This window comes from Rhincodon typus, chromosome 4 (genome assembly GCF_021869965.1).
Source record: "Rhincodon typus isolate 14 chromosome 4, sRhiTyp1.1, whole genome shotgun sequence".
Lineage (NCBI taxonomy): Eukaryota > Metazoa > Chordata > Chondrichthyes > Orectolobiformes > Rhincodontidae > Rhincodon > Rhincodon typus.
In genome coordinates this window covers 42,642,902-42,649,445 of record NC_063335.1, presented here as the reverse complement: position 1 = coordinate 42,649,445, position 6,544 = coordinate 42,642,902, and positions in this window count along the sequence as shown.

The window sequence follows — 6,544 nt, the reverse complement described above, 5'->3', positions numbered from 1 at the left end:
ATCCAATTCATCCCTTTGGATTATGACAGTGGCTGAGGAAGCCAAAGGTTGGAGAGCAACACTTGAAAATGGTACCTACTATTTTCACATTGGTGAGATTGGGGACCAGTCTTTCATCATGCATGACACATTATGGAGGTAGTGCCATATGAATCAGCCACTTCTCTGCTCTTGTCTGATTTTGTTGCTGACATGTGTGATGGGAAGGTGATAGTGCAGAGTGTTATTGCTATACCGTTAAGCTAGACACCCACTAATATTCTGGTGACCTGGGTTCAAGTCCTGCCACAGCAGATAGTGGAATATGAATCCAATGACAAATCTGGAATTGGAAAGAAAAGGTCTAATACACTTCTGGGACACATTTGAGAGAAGTAAGGGACCCTTTCGAATTTTTGAAAATAAACATGTATGCGCATAGAAAAGTCCATAAGCTCATTCACTGGCAAGCTCATTCGAACTGTCAAAAATGTCAAAAGCCACTTTTAAAGCATCAAAAGGAATTTATGGAGCACAAATGTCAAAAGGAACTTTAAAGACATTTAAAGCTTCTGGCTTCAAGTATTTGAAGAAAAAATAATGTTTGGAGTGTTAAAAGAAATTGCTTGCTATTCCACTCGAACTATTGAAATAAGCCTGAGGGTTGCCATTAGTAGATCAGTGCCAAGTGCCTGATTTCAGAAGCTTCCATTAGCTCCGCTAGTTATCTCAGTTGCTGGATGGCTGGCTTGGACTGCAGAGAGATGCCAATAAGTATGCGCTCAGTTCCCATACTGGCCGACATTATCATAAAGATCTCACCTTCTGAACCTTGTCCCTAACCTGAGGAATGATGATGCTCATGTTAAACCACCACCAGTCATCTCGCTCTAATGAGTGATCAGCATCTGGGACTATGACTTTACCTGTACATATTGTCACTTTGATGTGCTATGACTAGATGAGGAAGCATCCATTGGCTCCCTAATTAATCCCCTTGGTCGGTTGCATATTTAGCTTTCATTTTCAGCATGCATTTGGTTATTTGTTAATTAACAGCCCAAGTCTGAATGTTGACCAGGTCTTGCTGCATTTGGGCACAAACTGCTTCATTGTCTGAGTAGTTACGAATGGTGCTGAACCTTGTACAATCATCAACGAACATCCCCACTTCTGACCTTCTGATGGTGGGAAGGTCATTATACCACACTTGAATTAAAATATAGTTTGCTAGATCACAACAAAGGAGCCAATTCTAAGGCTTTCTTGAACGAACGAAAGGAATATTATTACTTGCTAATAGCAAAACAAAAGCAAACACACTGATAAGCACAGCTATAAGGATTGTGCTAGATGTGAAGTCATAGCTAGCATAAAGGAAGGTGGTTGTGGTTGTTGGTCAGTCATCTCAGCTTCAGCACACCTCTGCAGGAGTTCCTCACAGTAGTGTCCTAGACCCAAACATCATTAGCTGTTTCATCATTGACCCTCAATGTCCCTGACTAGGGACAAGTGTGATTGGATATGACCACAAAATCTGGAGTGGAACAATTGGCAAAGATGGCGTGGGGATAATCAGTGCCTATGGTTTCCTATTCTTAATCAACTTTGCCCAACATGGTCTAACTGTGACCTATACAGTCTGCAACCAGAAGAACCAGCTCAAAATCATGAGGATGTGCCGAAAGTATGGGCACTGGGACCCCCTGGACTGTATCACTGCTTAAGGAATGTACCTGTGAGTCATGCTTGTTATGAGGATCGTGAAATGTTCTGAATATTGATTGATGGATCACCAACTTTTGCACTTAATGATGAACATCTGCCCGGCACTGAGTCACTGGAAGACACACAAAACCACCCAGAGAAAGTTGAATGTCTGATCCTTGAAGGATGCAGGGAAGCAGGAAGAAATCCTGCCAATAACATAATACTCCTTCCAACCAGCCCAAGGTACTGTGGGCAATGTCTTCATGGCTTGGCAGATCCAGAAAAATTGTCTGGAACGAAAGCTAGAATTGATCCTCATGTTCAATGCCCTAACTAAGGTATCTGATTCCTTGATGTGCCCATAAAGCTTGCCACTATTCTGCAACTTCTGTATGCCAAGATGACTGTCAGTGCTGAGTGGAGTGTGAGGATATTACGGCATTAAGAGGTACATTTTGTCCTTTTTTTTAATGCAGAGTTTGAGAGAAAGGCGCAGAGCTGTCTCTTCCAAGCCAATAAAGTAAACAACTTGTGAGGCCCTGGGTCCTCTTTTAACTTAGAAAAATAGAAGCAATGGGTGGAGTCGGGCTCCCATAGAAACCAAGGTTTTAGTTTAGCTTTCAATAGTTGTTGATTGAAGTTGGTTGCAGAAGCTGCCATACATCTCTCCCTGCCAGAATTTTCTCTTGGTATTCTTCTCTCTTGGACTTGAGAAACATTCTACGTGAGGCAATCTATTTTACTGAATTTGCCTTTGTCAAGGATGTGTTTCTGGGATGTTACTATATTGGAATAAATGCTGTTTTACAGTTAAATATTCTAGTATTCTGTTAAGTTTTCCAATAGAGTTAAAGTTGGACTAATTTTTCTTTCTTTTGTTTGTATTTAGCCAGGTATAAGAATGAAGTGTTAAAAAAAAGTATGTTTTGCATAAAGCCAAGAAGTGTGACCAATCAAATTACATCTGGAACACAGCACCTTACACTTGCCTCTAAATATGATAAAAGTTAGGGTTTGGGCTATCTCCTTGATAAAATTGAAGGGGGTTTAGTCTGATTCACAAAAGGAGGATCTGAAACTGAACTGATACCCACCACTTGATGTCATCCAGTATCATCAGGATGGGAAGATCTGCTGCATGATCACTTCAAACTCACTATCATGGACAACCATGAGCTTCAGACTTCAGATGACTGTTTCATGGTGGTTTATTCTGCACAGAGGGTGCAAAGAATGCTAAACTTTTCAACACGTCCTGTACAATACTTAGCCTAGCCTTTCCCCTGGCCAGTTTGGCATGTCCTGCATGATCCACAAAGATAGGGTGAATCTGGAATACATACAGCACTTCCCCAATCCAAATGTTAAATTCCAACCTCTCCCATGGGAGATGAAGAAGTCCAGCATCAAGTCAACTCTGCCTGCTTTACCTTCTTCAGGCTGTGAAAATAAGGAACTTAGGAAGTCAACAAATGTCCTGATCTAGGATCCAGCTATATTGACCATCCTTCTCTACTGCAACTAAACCTGGACCATCTACCAACATTACATCAAGATCCAAGAGAGCTTCCACCAGTGGTTCTTACGTCAAATCCCGGGGATCAAATGAGAGGACTGCAAGATCAAGTGAGTGTCCCCCATGAAGTTGCATCAGCATTGAAGCCCTGCACCTAAAGTCCCAACTTGGATGGCCTTTGCATCTGTATGCTCAAAAACTGCATTCCTTGGTGGGTTCTCTTCTTTCAGCTCTGTGTTGGTCAATGCTCAAAGGGTGGTCAAAGGAAAAGGTGTAAGGACATGGCCGAGGTCACCCTAAAGCACAGTGGCATTGACATAACTGACAGGGAGGAGCAAGATGCTGATTACTCAGCTTGGCACTTTCTCATCCATCAAGACACAATCCATTTTGAGGCTCAATGGCTCAACTGTGAGGTGGAACTACAGTGGCAGAGAAAGGAGAAGGAAGTTAATGTTGAGAAGGGAACAGAGAAAGAGAGATAATGTTCCAGTCCTTGCTGTTAACAATCTATTTTTCTCTCTCTATGTTGTTCAAAAATATCTATTGAAATATACTTCATATACATATTTCCAAGTCTGATTTTGTTGTTTTTCAAAGTCAGATAATTGCAGGCAATATTTCACGTTCAATATGTAGAGTGTATAGGAAAGCATACGTTAGAACAGGAAATGAAAATTGCTTGACATCTGACACAGTCGACTGGTCTTCAATGTCTTTAGATAAAATGATAATTTCAGTTCAGATGATTTTGTTTATTCCACATTAGTTTCCTGAACTTGCTTCAATTTATGATCAGGTAACCACTCCACCCACTTTGGGTAAGTTTTCCAAAAGCATTTTGGTCTGTGACGTTCTGTAGTATTAAAATCAAACGATGAAAGTTGAAAATTGCTCATCCATATTTTACTACTTAACATGGTTAGATATTGGTCAGAAGATGTCAAATCAATAATTAATGCCATTCATTGCGGTCAAGTATGATACAAGCTAAAATCAGACTTGCAAAGAAAATAATAAGGGCTGTAGATGTCATATACATAGACTTCAGTAAGGCATTTGATAAGGTTCCCCGTGGTAGTCTGATGGAGAAAGTGAAGTCGCATGGGGTCCAGGGTGTACTAGCTAGACTGATAGGGAACTGGCTGGGCAACAGGAGACAGAGAGTTGTAGTGGAAGGGAGTTTCTCAAAATGGAGAACTGTGACCAGTGGTGTTCCACAGGGATCTGTGTTGGGATCACTGCTGTTTGTGATATACATAAATGATCTGGAGGAAGGTATAGATGGTCTGATTAGCAAGTTTGCAGATGACACTAAGATTGGTGGAGTAGCAGATAGTGAAGGGGACTGTCGGAGAATGCAGCAGAATATAGATAGATTGGAGAGTTGGGGGGAGAAATGGCAGATGGAGTTCAATCCAGGCGAATGCGAGGTGACGCATTTTGGAAGATCCAATTCAAGAGCGAACTATGTGGTAAATGGAAAAGCCCTGGGGAAAATTGAGGCACAGAGAGATCTGGGTGTTCAGGTCCATTGGAGGTGACAATGCAGGTCGATAGAGTGGTCAAGAAGGCATACGGCATGCTTTCATTCATCAGACGGGGTATTGAGTACAAGAGTTGGCAGGTCATGTTACAGTTGTATAGGACTTTGGTTCGACCACATTTAGCATACTGCGTACAGTTCTGGTCGCCACATTACCAAAAGGATGTGGATGCTTTGGAGAGGGTGCAGATGAGGTTCACCAGGATGTTGCCTGGTATGGAGGGCGCTAGCTATGAAGAGAGGTTGAGTAAATTAGGATTATTTACATTAGAAAGACGGAGGTTGAGGGGGGACTTGATTGAGGTCTACAAAATCATGAGTGGTATAGACAGGGTGGATAGCAAGAAGCTTTTCCCCAGAGTGGGGGACTCAATTACTAGGGGGCACGATGTAAAGATGAGAGGGGAAAAGTTTCAGGGAGATAGGCGTAGAAAGTTCTTTACGCAGAGGGTGGTGGGTGCCTGGAACGCGTTGCCAGCGGAGGTGGTAGAGGCGGCCACGATAGCGTCATTTAAGATGTATCTAGACTGATACATGAATGGACAGGGAGCAGAGGGATACAGATCCTTGGAAAATAGGCGACAGGTTTAGATAGAGGATCTGGATCAGCGCAGGCTTGGAGGGCCAAAGGGCCTGTTCCTGTGCTGTAATTTTCTTTGTTCTTTGTTCTTTGTTCTAATAGTCTCTGTGCATCAGCTCCACTGTAATAATTTCCTCTCCTTTCTGATTCAGCAACCTAGGCACTTGTCTCTGTTCTGGTTGGCAATCTGTCTCTGATTGCATTGAGCTGAAGCCTGGGTGCAAATGTCATTGTATTGAGAATGTGAAGCCAGCCCATCTAACAAAGAACTGTGTAATCAGCATACCTGTTGCATTGCCTCCACCTATAAATGCAGATTTAATTCCACATGTATCTTTCAATACCAAGGGTAACTTGTGCTGTAAAGGTCTGCCCATCCTCCTGGAAATGCAGCAATGGCATAAAAATCTATGTCATCGGTGACCTGGAACTCTAGTTCAGAAAAGATATAGTTTGCCAAAAAGCAAGGGGATTTAAAATTGATTGAATGTCTTTTTCATTCAATTTCCACCAGCACTCTAAACCTTTTCATGATAAGAAGCAACGTTTGTAAGGAGAGAAGGAAGAAGTTGCATTGATATAGCACTCATCATGTCTTTTTGATGTTCCACTTTTGGAATGATTGTTCTTTTTTAAGCATAATGCTGTGGAAGTGTTTAAATCTGCCCAAACATGCAAATAGGAACCCAACTCACAGGCATCTCCAACCATGCAGCACTTTCCAATATTGCATTGAAGTTAATTCATTTTCTTCCATTCCTACTGTTGCCTCACAGAAAACAAAACCCTCAGCTGGCTCATTTCTTGGGATATGTAGGCTGGCCTTTGAAGAAGGATTGAGGAGACTTGACATGTATTCTCTTGAATAAGAGGTAATCTCACTGAAGAAGATAAGATTATTACAGGGCTCAACAAGGTGGATGCAAGTTTCCCCAGGCTGCGGTGTCTAGACCAAGGAATATAGCCTCAGAATAAGAGGTAGGCTATTTAGGACTGGTGTGAGGGGAAATTTCTTCACACCAAGGGTACAGAATCTTCCAAATTCTCTACCTCAGAGGACTGACAAAGGTCAGTCATTGAGCATATTCATGTGTATTGATAGATTTCTAGATAATAAAGGCATCGCAAGATGTGGGGATAATGTGGAAAAACAGAGTTGAGGTAGAAAATCATTCATGACCTAGTTGATAGGCTGACAAAGGTTGAGGGGCAG